General features: G+C 37.9%; 1 protein-coding gene across 2 annotated transcripts in view; it reads right to left on the minus strand.

The window, feature by feature from the left end:
* The window catches only part of UBE2K (ubiquitin conjugating enzyme E2 K), an 81,333-nt gene that overhangs the window by 43,023 nt on the left and 17,738 nt on the right, over positions 1 to 20,572 (minus strand). The gene's annotated exons all lie outside the window — the stretch shown is intronic.

Here is a 20,572-nt window from a genome sequence, read left to right on the forward strand (position 1 = left end):
ACATAAAAGGAAAAGAGATGAACAAAAGCTACAGCTCCTAGTAAACAATTTTTTATTAAATATTTTATTAAGATATAACATGCATAAAGTATGCCAAACAGTACATAACACTGAAGTTAATTTGGAAGTGGTAGATAAACGAACATTACTGCTAATAAGCAACAGTGCAAAATTTAAAGCAATTCTAGTAGATTCTCAAGGCCAAGTCTCTTGATGAACTGACATAATCATCATCACAAAATTCTTTCAAATAATTCCTGGGATCTACTACATGCCAGAAAGCAATCTCAACGGTCAGTGAAACAATTAAGTGACAAAACTAAGTCCCTACCCACTTGGAGCTTACATTCTCCTGGGAAAAACTAAAAATTGATAGATTTTATTGAGAAAGCACTAAGTATAAGCTACTGTTGTTTAACCTGTTTAAAACGTACTACCTATGTGACCTTGAGCAAGTTAACTAACCACTCCATACCTCAGTTTCATCCTCAGTCAATTGGGAATTATAATAGTACCTACCACATACAGTTCATGGGGGAATTTAATGAATACAACATTAATGCCTACCAAATAGTAAATGCTGAATGTATAGTAGCCATTTAACACTTCAATATGTTGACTTTTGATAATGATGTTGGAGCAGAAAACTTCTACATAAAGCAAATATTATACTTTAAAGGAATAATTTATCACTTTAGCCTCTCCTATTTATTCTGGAAAAAGTTTTCTAAAATATAATTTAAATCCAAATTTCAGATAAGCAAATATAATTCTAAATGACTCCTAAAGTTACAGATAATTCTCATATGCTATTAAAAAAACTATTAATTTGTTTCCTAGTCAAATCACTACTACCAAAATTCAGGAACACTGCTCATTATTATCATGTAAATAAATGTGAAATTCAATTCTTCCTCATTTGTTGGAAATGAGGCTTGTTTAACACTTGCCATTACTTTCTCATAATTTAACATAAATGACTTATGTTTCCCCTACTATTCTAGGGCTCAAGAAGAAACATTTCCACCTCCTAAGCAGTTAAAAACCTGCTTGGGACATTCACATTTCCAATGCAGGGCTGACATTCACATTTCCAATGCAGGGCTGACATGGAAACTAAGAGACTAGAAGAAAAATGTGAAACTGAGGCCATGGGGACACATTTGTGGTCCTTACTAAAAACCAAATTCTAGACCAGTGCTATCCAATAGAATATAACATAAGCCACAAATGTACTTTATTTTTTTCCAGTTATTCATAAGTGATTGTATTTTTTTTAATTGAAATATAGTTGATTTACAATGTTGTGTTAGCTTCTGGTATACAGCAAAGTGATTCAGTTATACTTATATATGCTTTTTTTAAAAAATGGTAATTATATGACCATTTCTCTTTCTCTTTTCTTTTTTTTTTTAAATTTATTTATTTATTTTTGCTGTGTTGGGTCTTTGCTTCTGTGCGAGGGCTTTCTCTAGTTGTGGCAAGCGGGGGCCACTCTTCATCTCGGTGCGTGGGCCTCTCACTATCGCGGCCTCTCCTGTTGCGGAGCACAGGCTCCAGACGCGCAGGCTCAGTAGTTGTGGCTCACGGGCCTAGCTGCTCCGCGGCATGTGGGATCCTCCCAGACCAGGGCTCGAACCCGTGTCCCATGCATTAGCAGGCAGATTCTCATCTGCTGCACCACCAGGGAAGCCCATATATATGCTTTTTTAAAAAAATATTTATTTAGTTATTTGGCTGCGTCGGGTCTTAGTTGCAGCACTCCGGATCTTTAGTTCAGCATGTGTGATCTAGCTCCCTAACCAGGGATCAAACCCAGGGCCCCTGCATTGGGAGTGTACAGTCTTAGCCACTGGACCACCACAGAAGCCCCCATATATATTCTTTTTCATATTCTGTTCCATTATGATTTATTACAGGATATTTAATACAGTTTCCTGTGCTAAACAGTACGACGTTGTTATCTATTTTATACATAGCAGTTTGTATCTGCTAATCCCAAACTCCCAATTTATCCCTTCCACACCCCCTTCCCCTTTAGTAACCATAAGTTTGTTTTCTATGTAAGTCTGTTTCTATTTTGTAAATAAGTTCATTTGCATCTTTTTTGGGGGGGCGGGGGGCATGCAACTTGCGGGATCTTAGTTCCCCAACCAGGGCTTGAACCCGGGCCACCTCAGTGAAGGCACTGAGTCCTAACCACTGGACCTCCAGGGAATTCCCCATTTGTATCATTTCTTTAGGTTCCACATATAAGTGATATGATATTTGTCTTTCTCTGACGTACTTCACTTAGTATAATCTCTAGGTCCATCCATGTTGCTGCAAATGGAATTATTTCATTCTTTATATGGCGGACTAGTATTCCATCGTGTGTGTATATGTATATGTATATACACATCTTTTTTATCCATTCATCTGTTGATGAACATTAAGGTTGCTCCCATGTCTTGGCTATTGTAAATAGTGCTGCTATGAACACTGGGGTGCATGTATCTTTCTGTATTATAGTTTTATCTGGATATACGCCCAGGAGTGGGATTGCTGGATCGTATGGCAACTCTAGTTTTTTAAGGAACCTCCATACTATTTTCCATAGTAGCTGCACCAATTTACAGTCCCACCAATAACATAGGAGGGTTCCCTTTTCTCCACACCCTCTCCAGCATTTAAAATTTGTAGATTTTTTAATGATGGCCATTCTGACTGGTATGAAGTGATACTTCATTGTAGTTTTGATGTGCACTTCTCTAATAATTAATGACGTTGAGCATTGTTTCATGTGCCCGTTGGTCATCTGTATGTTTTCGTTAGAGAAATGTCTATTTAGGTTTCCTGTCCATTTTTGATTGGGTTGTTTGGTTTTTTTGTTATTGAGCTGTATGAGCCGTTTGTATATTTTGGAAATTAAGCCCTTGTTGGTCATAACATTTGCAAATATCTTCTCCCAGTCCACAGGTTGTCTTTTCGTTTTGTTCATGGTTTCCTTTGCTATGCAAAAGCTTTTAAGTTTGGTTAGGTCCCATTTGTTTATTTTTGCTTTTAATTCTATTGCCTTGGGAGACTGACCTAGGAAAACACTGGTACAATTTATGCCAGAGAACGTTTTGCCTATGTTTTCTTCTAGGAGTTTTATGGTGTCATGTCTTATATTTTAAGTCTTTAAGCCATTTTGAGTTTATTTTTGTGTATGGTGTGAGGGAGTGTTTTACAAATGTATTTTTAAATTTTTCTAGTAATCACATTAAAAAGAGTAAAAGGAAACAGGAGAAATTAATTTTAATATTTACCTCCAATATATTAAAAATTATTTTAATATGTAATTAAAATTTCTGAGATACTTCACATTTTATAATACTAAGTCTTCAAGATTCAGTGTCTAACTTACAATTACAGCACCTGCAATTTGGAATGGCCACACTTCAAGTGTTCTAAAGCCACATGTGATAGGCAGATCCACAGAAACAGAAAGTAAAATATCGGTTTCTCAGGGAGGAGGGGAAAATAGGAAGGATCTGTTAATCAGGGATTCTTTTGGGGGTGACAAGAATGTTCTGGAATTATATACTTGTAATAACTGCACAACCTTGTGAATATACTAAAAACCACTGACTAATACACTTTTTAAAAGAGTAATTTTGGGGCTTCCCTGGTGACACAGTGGTTGACCTTGCAAATATACTAAAAACCACTGACTAATACACTTTTTAAAAGAGTAATTTTGGGGCTTCCCTGGTGGCACCTGACGATGCAGGGGACACGGGTTCGTGCCCCGGTCCAGGAGGATCCCACATGCCATGGAGCAGCTGGGCCCGTGAGCCATGGCTGCTGAGCATGCGTGTCCGGAGCCTGTGCTCCGTAACAGGAGAGGCCACAACAGTGAGAGGCCCGCATACCGCAAAAAAAAAAAAAAGAATAATTTTTTTTAAACTTGAAGGAAAAGAAAAAATCACACATAGCTAGTGGGTACAGTACTGGACAGTGTAGCTCCAAAGAACCAGGAAATAATAGCCTCTCCAATTACAGAAACAGTGTGCCATTAAAATTTTACTTTCTGGACTTTTGTCATCACACTTCACACAATCTAGAATACAGAATAATTACAGTTCTGAACCTACTAATTCCATGAATATTTATTAAGTACCCACCATTTGCAAGGCAAATAGGTACTGGTGGTAAAATCATCAACCAGAAATGTTCTCTAACCTACCTTATCCCCATAAATAGAGTTTTCATTCTAAGGTATTAAGCAACAAATTATATAATTTTTAAATGAAGGATAGGATATCATGAGTCATGATTAAGAAGAGGATTCCCTCAGGAAATCACCTTTAAACGATTTAACTTAGGCAATGACAGCATTTCAGGCAGAAAGTTCATCCTATGCAAAGTAGAGGCGAGGAAGGACTTGGCATGTTTAGAAATTGAAAAGCCACCAATGTGACTAGAATACACAGAATAAAAGAGCAGAAATGAGGGAGGGAAAGTAGGCAGGAGCCAGATTATGCAGGGTCATGAAGAACAATAAGAAAAAAAAGTTGTGACAAGACAAACAGATTTGGGTCTTTTAAAACATCCTGGCTGCAGTGGGAGGGAAATGCCTGGAGGGAGATTAAAGCAGATACAGAGAAGAAGGTTAGGAATCCAGTGAGAGTGATTAGAAAGTACACTGAGATGAAGAGAAGCAGATGAATTAAGACTGGCAGGAGATAAAATTTATAGAACTTAGTTATTATATACTAAAACTGTATGATCTTAAGGAGGGAACAAGGATCACTCTTACGGTTTTGATTTTCCCCTGGGTGGATGGTAAAACAATAACTAAGATAAGGAAACGGGAAATTGAGGGGTCAGAGTTTGGGGAAGAGGGAAAATCAAAAATTCAGCTTTGGACATGTTGAAAAAAGATATTTACGAAAATCCAAAAGGCCAAGTAGACAATTGAAAACTCAGGTCTAGAGTTCAGGAGTGAGCTTGGCTGAAGATATGGTGAACAAGAGGAAAATCCAGGATACTCTGTTATCACTGGCACCAAAGAAAGAAAAATGTTTCAAAGAGAAGAGCAGTTAGGGCTTCCCTGGTGGTGCAGTGGTTAAGAATCCGCCTGCCAGTGCAGGGGACACGGGATCGAGCCCTGATCCGGGAAGATCCCACCTGCCACAGAGCAACTAAGCCCGTGCACCACAACTACTGAGCCTGCACTCTAGAGCCCACAAGCCACAACTACTGAGCCCACACACCACAACTACTGAAGCCCGCACACCACAACTACTGAGCCCGCACACCACAACTACTGAAGCCTGCGCGCCTAGAGCCATTGCTCCACAACAAGAGAAGCCACCGCAATGAGAAGCCCGCGCATCGCAACGAAGAGCAGCCCCTGCTTGCCACAACTTGAGAAAGCCCGCACGCAGCAACGAAGACCCAACGCAGCCAAAAGTAAATAATTTAGAAAAAAAAAAAAAGCAGAGTAGTTAATGTTGCTGAGAGATTAATAACTAATACACCATAAGCTGTATCCTAACTGACTTATATGTAATAATTCATTTAACCCTCACAACTTTATGTGTTTACCAATAAGGAAACTAAGACACAAAGAGATCACACACAGCTAATAATCAGAAAAGCCTGGTTCTAAAGATGATGCAGGAGCCAAGGCATATACATTCTATTTCACCAACTCTTAAGATACCATCAATTATAGGATGCCCCAGTGTCTGCCCAGTAAGAAATACATACCACCATTTACACTATGACACAATATTTACCATTTAGAATTTTTATTTTACACTTAACTCAAAAGAGACTTTAGACTTTACATATATTACTATTAAGACTGCACAAAGAAAAAATAAGCAAAAATTATCTTCTTCACAGTGAAAGCCCTGAATGTGCACACACACAAACTTCCGAAAACACATACAAGAAATTGGCAATGGTGGATCTCTGAGGGTAGGAAAACGAAGAACTATGGATCTGAGGTAAATGGGAGACCATGGTGCTGTTTGAAAATTATTTTAAACACATACACATGTAACTTTCGCTCTGACTGAAACACTTTAAAAAGGCTGAGCAGCAGGGAGGTCTTTGCAAAGTGAAAAGATAAAAACACCCACTATTATTAACTGGATAGTCATGAATGGTGAGGAAATGGAGAGCATGATTAGAGAGAACTCCAAATGTTGGCTATAAAGGGGGAAGTGAGAAACAAAGCAGTAGTTTGGACGAAGAAAGAGGGCAGAAGGTGGGGTTTCTTTATAACATAGCCATTCAACAGTATGTTTAAATGCTCATGACACAGCTATGGTAGAGTTAGACGTTAAAAGTAAGGATGGCAGATAATGTAATGAAGAAGATGGAATGGGGTAGAATGGGTGAAATCCGAAATGAGAAGAATAAATGACTGTCCAAACTGAAAATCAACTACTCTTCTTAGATCCATCAGAGACTTGAAGTCACAGGGTCAACCACAGCCCCCATAACTGGAGAGACAAACGGGCAGAAAAAGACAAACCAGAACAAAAGCTCACAAGCATCTCTGCTTGAACCACTACCAGAGTATGAAAACCTAAATTGTAATTGACATTGCTGGAGGCACAGTGGGGATAAATTTGAGAGTGAAAAACTCCCAGGGGGCCCTACCACTTTTGTGAATTTTCACCTCCAGGATTCCTACAAGGTTTTCACAGTGAAGATCAGAGAAAAATCCCCTCATGCTTCTGGCAAGGGAAGGGAGAAAGTAGCCATTTCTTTTATTTAGAAATAAGCCCAGAGTATTTGATTCTTCTTAACAAAGCCTGCCCGCAAGCGAAACTATTTCACCAGAGCATAACATCAATTGGGGTTTTAACAGATCTAACCAACCTGAGGGAGGGGCAATACCCTCCAGCCCCCTCTAGCCTGACACCTATAGCTACTGCAAATCGTAAACACAGCCTAAACCCTAGCTAGATAAACATAAAAGGTAACACTAAAGACCTACTTGTATAGTTCCTTTTCTAGTACATTATGTCTGGCTTTCAAGAAAAAAATTACAAGGCATACTAAAAGACAAAAAACACAGTTTAAAGAGGCAGAGTAAGCATCAGAACCAGACTCAGATATGGCAGAAATGTTGGAATTAGACTGGAAATTTAAAACTATGACTAATATGCTAAGTGCTGTAACAGAAAGAGTTGACAACATCCAAAACACATGGGTAATGTAAGCAGAGAGATGGACTCTCTAAGAAAGAATCAGAAGGAAATGCTAGAAATGAAAAAGATTGTAACAGAAAAAAAAAAATGCTTTTGATGGACTCATTAGTACATAAATGTGGAGAAAGAATCAGTGAGCTAGAAGAAGTGTCAATAGAAACTTCCAAAACTGAAATGCAAAGGAAAAACACATGAAAAAGACAACAGAATATCCAAAAGGTGTAACATATGAGTAATGGGAATACCAGAAGGAGAAGAAAACAAGAAATATTTGAAGCAATAACTAAGAATTTCCCTAAATTAATGACAGATACCAAATCACAGATCCAGGAAGCTCAGAGTTCAAACCAAAATCTATACCTAAGCATACCATATTCAAACTGAAGAAAATCAGAACAAAGAAAACATCTTGAAAGAAGCCAGAGGAAAAAAAACACCTTGCCTATACAGGAGCAATGATAAGAGTTACATTAGACTTCTCTTCGGATTCATGGAAGCTAGAGGAGAATAGAGTGATACATTTAAAATGTTAAAAAAAAAAAAGCCCCACCAACCTAGATTTCTATATCCAATGGAATTATCCCTCAGAAATCAACAATAAAGACTTTTCAGATAAAAATTAAGGGAATCTATTGCCAGCAGACCTGCCTTGCAAGAAATGTTAAAAGAAATTCTTTAGAAAGAAGGATAATGATATCGATCAGACACTTTGAATGTATTTAAAGAAAGCAACAGCATTAGGAAAGGAATAAATGAAGATGAAATAAAATATGCACTACCCATGAAGTAATGTAGTATTATCTGGAAGAGCATTTTTTGGGGGGGGTTGTGCTACACAGCTTGCAAGATCTTAGTTCCCCAACCAGGGATCGAACCCAGGCCCCCCGTCAGTGGAAGTGCAGAGTCCTAACCACTGGACTACCAGGGAATTCCTAGAAGAGCACTTTTAAGTAAGTGTGTATGGTAATTCAAGGGTAAAGTTTTTTTTTTTTTTAAAGCACAACTGCTACGCTAAGAGAAGAAAAAAACTAAAACTAGAATCATATAAAATGATCAATTAAAAACAAGATAAGGCAGAAAAGAGTGAAAGACAAAAAAAGAACAAGGGCAATAAACAGAAAACCATTTAAAAATATGGTAGGCATTAATCCAGCTATCAATTATGATCTTACATGTCAATGGTCTAAATAATTAAAATACACTGTTGAAGTAGATAAAAAACGGATTCAACTTCATGTTGTCTATAAAAAATCACTTTAAATACAACACCAAAAACACAGGCAACAAAAGTAAAAATAAAACAGACTACATCAAAATGAAAAACTTCTGTGTATCAAAGCATACAATCAACAGAGTGAAAAGGTAACCTATGGAATAGGAGAAAATATTTGCAAATCATATAAATGACAAGTGGTTAATATCCAAAATATATAGAGCTCTTAAACTCAACAACAAAAAACAAACAATCTAATTTAAAAATGGCAAAGTGGGACTTCCCTGGTGGTCCACTGGTTAAGAATCTGTCTTGCAATTCAGGGAACGCCAGTTCGATCCCTGGTCAAGGAACTAAGATCCCACATGCTGCAGGGCAACTAAGCCCACATGCCACAACTAAACAGCCTGCATGCCGCAACTACATAGCCTATGCACACTGGAGCCCACGTGCCACAACTAGAGAAAAGCTGCAACTAAGACCACAACGAAGAGCCCGTGCACCCCAACTAAGACCCGACGCAGCCAATAAATAAATAAATAATGAATGAATGAATATTTTAAAAAATAAATAATAGGGAAACCATTAAAAAAAAATTTAATGGCAAAGTACTTGAATAGACATTTCTCCACAAGATATACAAATGGCCATCAAGTGCATAAAAAGATGCTCAATTCACTATGCAACTATTATTAGGAAAATGCAAATCGAAACCACAATGAGATACCACCTCGCATCCATTAAGATGGCCACTATCAAAAACACTGAAAATAACAAGTGTTGGCAAGGATGTGAAGAAACTGGAACTCTGTGCACTACTGGTGGGAATATAAAATGGTGTGGCCACAATGGAAAACAATATAATTCATCAAAAAATTGAAAACACACACACACACACACACACACACACACACAAAAGATAAAAAGGAAAACAGAATTACCATGTGATCCAGCAATTCCACTTCTGGGTACATACTCAAAAGAACTGCAGCAGGGTCTCAAATAAGATAATCTGCACACTCATGTTCGTGATTATTCAAAAAAGCCAAAAGGTGGAAGAACCCAAGTGCTTACTGGCAGATGAATAAATAAACAAAATGTGGTGTATACAATGGATTATTCAGCCTTAAAAAGGAAGGAAATCTGACACGTTACAACATGGATGCACCTTGAGGACATTATGCTAAGTAAAATAAGTCAGTCACAAAAAGATACTTTATGATTCTACTTACAGAGTCAGAAAGTAAAATGGTAGTTACCAGGAGCTGGGGGTAGAGGGAAAAGGGAGTTATTGTTCACTGGGTATAGACTTTCAGTTTTGCAAGATGAATACACTCTGGAGAGTGGATTCACGGCAACGTGAATGGTTAAGATGGTGACTTTTCTGTGTATTTTACAACATCACAATTTTGAAAAAAAAAGTAAAGGGACGGAGAAAAATACACTAATCCAAAGAAAGTTGTAGTGGGGATTTCCCTGGTGGTCCAGTGGTAAAGAATCTGCCTTCCAATGCAGGGGATGTGGTTCGATCCCTGGTCGGGGAACTAAGATGCCACACGCCATGGGGCAACTAAGCCTGCGCGCTGCAAGTACTGAGCCCACGCTTTCTGGAGCCCACTCACCACAACTAGAGAGAAGCCCGTGTGCCACAATGAAGAGCCCATGAGCTGCAACGTTTGATCCCACATGCCGCAACAAAGATCCCGTGTGCCACAACTAAGACCCAATGCAGCCAAATAAATAAATAAATAAATAATTTTTTTAAAAAAAAAAGAAAATTGTAGTCATTTTAATTTCAGACAAAGCAGATTTCACAGCAAGGAAAATTACCAGGAATAAAGAGGGACATGACGTAATGATAAACATGTCAATTATCCAAGAAGACATTAAAAATACTTAAACTGGGGACTTCCCTGAGGACTTCAATGGGGAACTAAGATTCCGCAAGCCGCTCGGCATGGCCAAAAACACAAAACAAAAACAACAAAAAACTTAAACTGTATGAGCATAACAACAGAGTTTCAAAATACATAAGGCAAAAGCAATAGAACTACAAAGAGAGTTAGATGAGTCCAGTATTACAGCAAAAGACTAAAACACTCCTCTGCCAGTATTTGACAGATCCACAGGCAGAAAGACAGTAAGGACACAGCTGAACTAATTAGCACCAACAATCAAACTGGATCTAATTGATAACCATAGACTATTTCATCCAACAGCAAGATACACATTCTTCTCAAGGTCACACAGAATATTTACCAGGTAAACCATATTTGGGGCCACAAAACACACCTTACAAATTCAGAAGAACAGAAATCATACAAAGCATGCTTTCAGACCACAATGGAGTTAAACTAGAAATCAATTAACAGAAAGATAGCAGGAAAACCTCAAAATACTAAACAACACAGTTCTAAATAACACATGAGTGAAATAAGACATATTAAGAGAAATTTTTTAACATTTCCAACTTTGAAAACAAAAGTACAACTTAACAGAATTTGTGGGATTTCATGAAGTATAGTGCTTAGAGCAAAATTCACACCGAATGCATGTATTAGAAAAGAAGAAAAAACCAATAATCTAAGATTCTACCTTACGGAACTAGAAAAAGAAAAAATTAAATACAAAGGAAGCAAAAGAAAAATTAATTTAAAGATTAGAGCAGAGGGACTTCCCTGGGGCACAGGTTCAATCCCTGGTTGGGGAACTAAGATCCCACATGCCACACAGTGTGGCCTAAAAAAATAAAAATAAAAATTAGAGCAGAAATCAATGAAATTGAAAACACAAAGGAAAATCAACCAAACCAAAAGCTGGTCCTTTGAAACAATCAAGTATATTGATGGGCCTCTAGACAGGTTAACAACAACAACAAAAAAGAGCCAAGACACAAATTACTAAATATCAGAAATGAAAGAGGCCATCTCTACTAATCCCACAGACAAAGGAATAAAAGAGTACTGCGAATGATTATGCTCACAAATTTGATAACCTAGATGTAGTGGACTGATTCTCTGAAAGACACACTCCGTCAAAACAAAAACAAACAGATACTCTGAATAAGGACTGTATTTATTAAGGAAGTTGAATAATTAATAACTTTCCAAAACAAAAAGCACCAGCCCCAGATGGTGTCAAAGATGAATTCTACCAAACATTTATGGAAGAAATTCCCTACAATCTCTTTCACAGAATAGTTGCAAAATACTTCCTAATTCTTTCTGTGAGGCCAGCATTACCCTAATACTAAAAGGAGACAAACACAGATGAAAGGAAAACTACAGACCAATATCTCTCATGAACAGGGATGCAAAAATCGTCAACAAAATATTAGCAAATTGATTCCAATAACATATAAAAATTATACACCACAATCAACTGGGATTTTTTTTTAACATCTTTATTGGAGTATAATTGCTTTACAATGTTGTGTTAGTTTCTGCTGTATAACAAAGTGAATCAGCTATATGTATACATATATCCCCACCAAGTGGGATTTAATCCCAGGTATATACAAGGCTGGTTCAACATTCAAAAATAGAATTAGTGTAATCCAACCAATCAACAGGCTAAAAAACAAAAACCACATGATCATATCAAAAGGTGCAGGAAAACCATGTGATGAAATCTAACACTCATTCACAATAAAAACTCTCCGTAAGTCAGGAATAGAGTGAAACTCTCTCAACTTGATAAAGAATATCTGCAAAAAAGCTACAACGAACATCATACTAATTGGTGAGAAACTCAACACTTTCCCAGTAAGATCGGGTACAATGTGAGGATATCCCCTCTTGCCACTCCTTTTCAACATCATACTTGAAGTTCAAGCCAATGTAATAAAACAAGAAAAGGAAATAAAAGGTGTACATATCGGGAAGGAAAAAATAAAACTGTCTTTGTTTGAAATAATCATCTCTGTAGAAAATCTGAAAGAACAGAGTAATTCCTAGAACAAGTAAGTGATGATACAAAGGTTGCAGGATACACGGTTAACATACAAAAGTCAACTGCCATCCTACATACCAGGAGTAAACAAGCAGAATTTGAAATTAAAAACATAATACCGGGGCTTCCCTGGTGGCGCAGTGGTTGAGAGTCCACCTGCCAATGCAGGGGACACGGGATCGTGCCCCCGTCCAGGAAGATCCCGCATGCTGCGGAGCGGCTGGGCCCATGAGCCATGGTCGCTGAGCCTGTGCATCCAGAGCCTGTGCTCTGCAACGGGAGAGGCCACAACAGTGAGAGGCCCGCATACCTCAAAAATAATAATAATAATAATAAAAACATAATACCACTTACATTAACATCAGAAATTAAAAAAAGAAAAAAGAAAAAAATACTTACGTATAAATCTAACAAAATATGTGCAAAACCTATATGAGGAAAACTACAAAACCCTGATGAATGATATCAAAGAAGAACCAAAAAAATAAAGGACACTACCCAATTTCAATACTTACTATAAAGTTACAGACCTCAAGACAATGTAATATTGGCCAAAGATTTAACAAATAAGTCAATGCAATAGAATAGACAGCCCAGAAAGAGACCCACATAAATACAGTCAACTGATCTTTAAAAAAAACAGCAAAGACAATACAATGGAGCAAAGACAGTCTTTTCAACAACAGTGCTGAAACAATAAGATATACACATGCAGGAAATTCCCTGGTGGCCTAATGGTGAGGATTTCAGCTTTTGCTGCCATGGCCTGGGTTCAATCGCTGGTGTGAGAACTGAGATCCCGCAAAAAACAACAACAACAAAAAAAAACCACACCCTAGGCACAGACCTTACACCATTCACAAAAATTAACTCAAAATGGATCACAAACATAAATATAATATATAAAAGTATAAAGCATGGGTATGACTATGATTTTTTAAGATACAACACCAAAGGAACAATTCATGAAAGAAATAACTGATAAGTAGGACTTCATTAAAATAAAAAACTGTTCTGCAAAAGACAATGTCAAGAGAGCGAAGACAAGCCACAGACTGAGAGACAATACCTGCAAAAGAAATATCCGATAAAGGACTGTTATCCAAAATACACAAAAAACTCTTAAACTTCAACAATAAGATAACAACCTAATTTAAAGATGGGCCAAAGTGGGCTTCCCTGGTGGCGCAGTGGTTGAGAGTCCGCCTGCCGATGTGGGGGACACGGGTTCGTGCCTCGGTCCGGGAGGATCCCACATGACGTGGAGCGGCTGGGGGCGTGAGCCATGGCCGCTGAGCCTGCGCGTCCGGAGGCTGTGCTCCACGATGGGAGAGGCCACAACAGTGAGAGGCCCGCGTACCGCAAAATAAAAATAAAAATAAATTTATGCATTCTACAACTATTATCAAAAAGAGAATAAATAACAAGTGTTGGTAAGGACGTGGGAAAAGGGAACCTTTGTGCACTGTTGGTGGGAATATAAATTGGCCGCAGCCACTATGGAAAACAGTATGGAGGTTCCTCAAAAGATTTAAAAAAAAAAAAATGGATCAAAGGGACTTCCCTGGTGGTGCAGTGGTTAAGAATCCACCTACCAATGCAGGGGACATGGGTTCGAGCCCTGGTCCGGGAAGATCCCACATTCCACGGAGCAACTATGCCCGTGTGTCACAACTACCGAGCCTGCGCTCTAGAGCCCTCAAGCCACAACTACTGAAACCCACACACCTAGAGCCCATGCTCCACAACAAGAGAAGCCACCACAATGAGAAGCCCGCGCACCTGAACGAAAAGTAGCCCCTGCTCACCGCAACTAAAGAAAAGCCTGCACACAGCAACAAAGCCCCAACACAGCCAAAATAAATAAATAAATTTATTTTTTTTTAAAAGAAGGCCAAAGACCCAAACAGACACCTCACCAAAGAAGACACACAGATGGCAAATAAGCATATGAAAAGACACCCTAGTCAAGTCATGGGGAAATGCAAATTAAAGTGAGATACTGCTACACACCTATTAGAATGGCACAAATCCAGCACACTGACAAGAGCAAATGCTGACAAGGTTGTGGAGCAACAGGCACTCTCATTCATTACTAGTGGGAATAGAAAATTATACAGCCACTGTGGAAGACAGTTTGGCAGTTTCTTAAAAAACTAAACATACTCTTACCATACGATCCAGCAATCACACTCCTTGGTAATTACCAAAGGGATGTGAAAAGTTATGTCCACACAAAAACCTGCACACAGATGTTTATAGCAGCTTTATTCATGATTGCCAAAACGTGGAAGCCAATAAGATGTCGTTTAACAGGAGAATGGATAAACAAGCTGTTACATCCAATGAAATATTATACAGCAATAAAAATAATTATCAAGCCATGAAGAGACATGGAGAAAACTTAAATACACATTATCAAGTGAAACAAGCAAATCTGAAAAGGCTATATATTACACAATCCCAACTCTATAACGTTCTGGAAAAGCAAAACTATGGAGACAGTTAAAAAATCAGTGGTTGTCAGTGTTTTGAGAGAGGGAAGGATGAACAGGCAGAGCACAGAGGATTTTTAGGGCAGTGAAAATACTCTGTACAATACTATAATGATAAATACATGTCATTATACATTTGTCCAAACTCACAGAATAAACAATACCAAGAGTGAACCCTAAGGTAAACTATGGACTTTGGGTGATTATGACATATCAATGTAGATTCAACCACTGTAAAAGATATGTATGTTGGTGGGGGATGTTGATAATGGGGAAGGTTATGCATGTGTGGGGGCAGGAGGTATACGGGAAATCTCTGTACGTTCCTCTCAATTTTGCTGTGAACGTGACAGCTATTTTTCTTTTCTAAGTCTTCAAGTTAAAAAAATGAGTACTAAACATTCAAGTGTTCACGATATGTAAAGAAAAAAATAGAACAGAAAGTATTTATTCTATGATTACCAACTACACAAATTTGCAGAATAAAAACTAAAAAGACTGTAAAAATGAAAAACAGCCTTTGCATGTTTCTGAGACAACTGGAGAAATCTGAATATGGACTTTATTACATGATATCGACATGTTTTGGTTAATCTGTTAGATGTAATAATGGTACTTCTGTGTAAGAATATATTTTTAAAGATATTAATACATGCTGAGAATATCAAAGACATTTATATGTGAAGCTATAGAGACAAGATAACCTAGATATGCTTTAAAATTCCCGAATAAAGAAAAGGCAAGATGAAAATTATCCTTGGGCCACTAAAGTATTTCCTAGACCTGGAGGATCCAAAATTATTTGTCAATCAATTACCATATCCACAGACACAACAGAGGCTTAAAATAAAAAGTTTGAGAGACAAAAATATTAGAATATTAACTGTTAAATAATATTAATATATCTAAATAACTAGAAGTTTAATTAGTTCATGGAAATGAAAGGCATTCTGTCAAAGTTGAAAGTTGTTTGTTAAAGTTTATGCAAATAAAAATGAAGATAAACATAAAATGGAAGCACAAAGTTACGAATTCCAACAATAAATTTACACGTTGCTGAACTCTTCAAATGTGTCACCATGTATCTTAAAATCAAAATCCAGGGCTTCCCTGGTGGCACAGTGGTTGAGAGTCTGCCTGCCGATGCAGGGGACACGGGTTAGTGCCCCAGTCTGGGAGGATCCCATGTGCCGCGGAGCGGCTGGGCCCGTGAGCCATGGCCGCTGAGCCTGCGCGACCGGAGCCTGTGCTCCGCAACGGGAGAGGCCACAACAGTGAGAGGCCCGCGTACCGCAAAAAAAACAAAAACAAAAATACTCAAGTAATTTGTTCAGAAATATCATAATAAAACACCACAAAATAAAAACTTATTTTAAATTTTTATCAGTTAATGGCATTCTCTTGTCAAAATCTAAAGGACTATATAAAACTCTCTTACCAACTAATCAGGTGTCAGAAGGCTGTTCTTAGATCTCTTTGTTCAAAAGTCTTGTGATACTGCACAAGCTTTCCTTTACAACATCTATCATCACACAGAGCTAAAATAACTTTTAGTGTGTCTGTACTCTTGTTTGTATTTATGAAAGTTCATAAACTTGTAGACAAAAAATACTGCTTGCAGTATCCGTAAACAAAGTATGTTGCAGCCATCTAGCATTCAGCCACTGCACTCAGTCCTGACAGTGTACCCTTAGGGGACTCAGGATGGAAAAAAGCAGGATACATACAGGCCCTAAATAGTTAAGGTGCATATCAAAGGAACGATTTCAATGAGTCCAAACTCTCCCATCTTCCCATACATAGAAAAGTGTTAAATTCATTACCCTGAGATGTCTGGTTTTCTTTAATTAATGGTAATTTTTTGATGTTCCGACTACCTGGTTTTTGTTGCAAAACTCCTGTAAGTCCTGGCTCCTCCGTTACCTCTTTGGACCAGTTCCTCAGAGCAATATGAGAGGCTATCTTCCAGGCTTAAGTCCTTGGAAAACCCGCCAAACAAAATGTAATTCTCAACTTCTAGGCTGTGTATTTTTTTTCAGTCGACAAACTAGAACTTCCTATGTTTTCTGAATATGTAGATGCATAGAAAAAATTATTAAAGGTTCCTTCTGAAAGACAGGATTAGGATTGAGGGAAGGAAGGAAGGAAAGGGTGGATGGGTAACTAAAACTTTTACTCTGTATATTTCTGTTAATTGAAAAATTTTAACAATGAGACTCTGTACCCTTAAGTAATTTAAAACAACTTTTCTTTTAACCTTCCAAACTCCTATGTCACCTAAGAAAATTTAAGAAGGAATTTTAAAGGGTTCAAACTACTGACAGCAAAAAGGAAAAAAAAAACTAAACAACTGAACCAAACAAAAAGGAAGAAAAACGATGGAACCAGTGACTCAATGAAATAAAATAAAATAAAACCAAAAAGTCATGGGCTCAACTGATAAAATACAGAATAAGTAAACTAAAGGCAGGAAAGAGAAAGGAAACTAAAAAACGAGATAAACCGGGACTTCCCTTGTAGTCCAGTGGTAAAGAATCCACCTTCCAATGCAGGGGACGTGGGTTTGATCCCTGGTTGGGGAACCAAGATCCCACATGCCGTGGAGAAACTAAGCCCACGTATCACAACTACTGCGCCTGCACACCCTGGAGCCTGTGCACCACAACTAGAGAGAAGCCCAAGTGCCATAACAAATGCCACAATGAAGACCGGATGCAGCCAAAAAAAAAAAAAGGTAGAAATAAATAAATAAAATTTTTAAAAACCTTTAAAAAACGAGATAAACCAAAAAAAAGAGAGATAAACCATATCCTGTGTTTACTACACATTAAAAACAGATCATAAATAATAAGTGAAATGTAATATATTAAATAAGAGATTTTTTTTTGATGTGGACCGTTTTTAAAGTCTTTATTGAATTTGTTATAATACTGCTTCTGTTTTATGTTTTGGTTTTTTGGCCATAAGGCATGTGGGATCTTACTTCCCCCGATCAGGGATTGAACCCACACCCCCCTGCATTGGAATGCGAAGTCTTAACCACTGGACCGCCAGGGAAGTCCCAAGAGATTTTTTTTTTAATACCGAAACTGACAAAAATTTAGCAACCACTCTCTAAAAAGCCACCTGGTTCTCAAACATACATTCCACTTTACAAAACATGATCCCACACTGTTTCAAAACAATGAAAGGGACAGAATGATTACAAACACGTTTTATAGGACAAACAATGGCTTTGATCCCCCAAACTCAGCCAGCACAATTCTGAACAAACACAGGTTAGTCTCACTAAAAAGATACACAATTCTCAACAAAATCTTGGTTAACATACCATAACAAACTTAAGTACTATTCACTATGACCAAGAGGGGTTTATTCCAAGAATTCAAGAATACAATTCCATGAAAAATTTTATCAAAAAGGTATTTGGAAATGCCTTTATTTGACAAATACATATGTTAAAGTAACAAAGGATATATATCTAAAACTGAGGCAAAACTATGTTTTCCTTAAAAAAAGGGATAAGAATATTTGCCATCACTGCTACTACTTATAGTAATCCTTCCATCTAAACACAAACTCTTTTATAAAATCAAACATAGACAAATTTATTTTGCATAAACTTTTTTTTTTTTTTTTTGGCGGTACGCGGGCCTCTCACTGTTGCGGCCTCTCTCGTTGTGGAGCACAGGCTCCGGACGCACAGGCCCAGCGGCCATGGATCACGGGCCCAGCCGCTCCGCGGCACGCGGGATCCTCCCGGACCGGGGCACGAACCCGTGTCCCCTGAATCGGCAGACGGACTCTCAACCACTGCGCCCCAGGGAAGCCCCCATAAGCGTATTTTAACCACAATAATTTCAAACAGAAACCAATCTCAAATTACTTTCACAGCTATGACTTGATGTACCCTGCCTCCAGAACTGTGAGAAAATGAATTTCTGTTTATGCCACCCAGTCTATGGTAATTTGCTGTGGCAGCATGGGCTAAGACGTCCACACATTGATTAAAAAATGAGAAAAGGGGACTTCTCTGGTGGCGAAGTGGTTAAGAATCTGCCTGCCAGTGCAGGGGACATGGGTTCAATCCCTGGTCCGGGAAGATCCCACATGCCGCAGAGCAGTTACATCCGTGCGCCACAACTACTGAGCCTGCACTCTAGAGCCCACAACTACTGAAGCCCACGTGCTGCAACTACTGAAGCCCTTGTGCTGCAACTACTGAAGCCCGCACGCCTAGAGCCCGTGCTCTGCAACAAGAGAAGCCACCGCAATGAGAAGCGCCGCTCGCCACAACGAGAGAAAGCCCACATGCAGCAACGAAGACCCAATGCAGCCAAAAATAATAAATTAAAAAATTTTAAAAAAAGAGAAAGAGGAAAATCATTTGTTGCCATAGGAGGTGACTATTAAACCAAATCTATACTCTGATAATAAGCAATTTTCATCCCAGTTAATAATGGAAAGCTCTTCTTTCTAGAAGAATTCTAGCTAGGTAAATATGAAGTTGACAATTAGGAAAATCAATGGATGATGATCCTTTTCAGGTGAAAGGATACTAAAGAGTAAGATATTTGCAAAGGACCAAAGCATTAACTTCAGTTTACTTGCGAACTGCAAAAGGAATAAAACGTACCTTCACAAAGAGATCTTGTGGCTCTCACCTTAATCAAGTGATTACACAATTGACCCGACATCACGAACAGTGAGAAAACCTGATATTACACATATATTAACATAATTCAATATGAAGTACTGACATTACACTTGGAGTCTTGCCAAAAATGTTTAACCTGATAATCCAGTCAAACCTTTATACCTGAACTCCCAGTTTGTAAGAAATACAAATTAAAGCATCACCATGAGGAAATCTCCAGGATTAAAAATGGAGGTGTGTGCAGGAGAACCATCATAAATTTTAAAAGACTAAAAACTACATTCAGGGAATCCCCTGGCTAAGACTCAGCGCTTTCACTGCCATTACCAGGGTTCAATCCCTGGCTGAGGAACCAAATCCCGCAAGCCAAAAAAAAATCCCCAAACAAACAAACAAAAAAACTACATTCATATGCAATGTGTAAACCTTAAGCGGATCCTTCAAAACAAAAATCCAAAAAACTATAAAAGACATTTTTTTAAGTAACATGGGAGATATGGGAAAATATGAATATTAGATACTAAGGAATTAACAATTTTCTTACGTAGAATAATGATACTCTGGTTATATAAAAGAATGCTATTTAGAGGAGATGCATACTCAGCTTTTGGTAGTGAATTATCTTCATAACAGCAGCATTAACAATTGTTGAATCTAGGCAGTGATGACAGAAGCATACGTTCTTTCAACTCTTCCACTTGAAAATTTTCTTAATAAAAAGTTAAATGAATTATTTGTTTTATTTTTTCTGCCACTTACTTGCCCATAGAATGTCTATTTCATAGAACTTGCTCAAGTTCACTGGATAAACTAGGGCTTGGTCAAATGTTTATCTAAATAAACAATGTTTTTCAAAAAAAAAAAGTTAAATAAACAGATAAAATGGAACAGTTAATTTTTCTATCTGACTTTTAAAAAAAGGTTGTATTAATGGTGAGAATATGATGAAATGGGCTGCCTCATACAGTGCCAGTGCTAGAGCAATTTACACCCAACTTTCTAGAAAACACCTTGGTCATAAGTTCAGATACTATGACCTAGTAATTTTCTTCCAGTAATC

Source organism: Grampus griseus, assembly GCF_964374135.1.
Source record: "Grampus griseus genome assembly, chromosome: 4".
NCBI lineage: Eukaryota > Metazoa > Chordata > Mammalia > Artiodactyla > Delphinidae > Grampus > Grampus griseus.